Below are 213 nucleotides of genomic sequence, written 5' to 3' on the forward strand. Positions count from 1 at the left end.
GATTTAGGTGTAATGGTTCGACTGTGGGCGATAAAAATCGGCAGATTCTCGTTTTTGATGACTGGGGGAATTTTCCAGAGCTGGAGCAGGGAGAAGGGCAAATAAAAGAGGAAAGTTTTTTAAATTGGTTTTTTTCGGACGGGATGGGCCGGACCTGGGAATCAGAATAACTAATCGGCTACAAATCGTCTATTGTTTAATGTTAAGAATAAG

The 213-nt window shown here is 41.3% G+C and overlaps 1 protein-coding gene across 1 annotated transcript in view; it reads left to right on the forward strand.

Moving 5' to 3' along the window:
* The window catches only part of LOC119593401, a gene marked incomplete at its 3' end in the record, with an annotated part of 20,365 nt that overhangs the window by 4,564 nt on the left and 15,588 nt on the right, over window positions 1-213 (forward strand).

This window comes from Penaeus monodon, chromosome 32, assembly GCF_015228065.2.
Source record: "Penaeus monodon isolate SGIC_2016 chromosome 32, NSTDA_Pmon_1, whole genome shotgun sequence".
Classification (NCBI taxonomy): Eukaryota; Metazoa; Arthropoda; class Malacostraca; order Decapoda; family Penaeidae; genus Penaeus; species Penaeus monodon.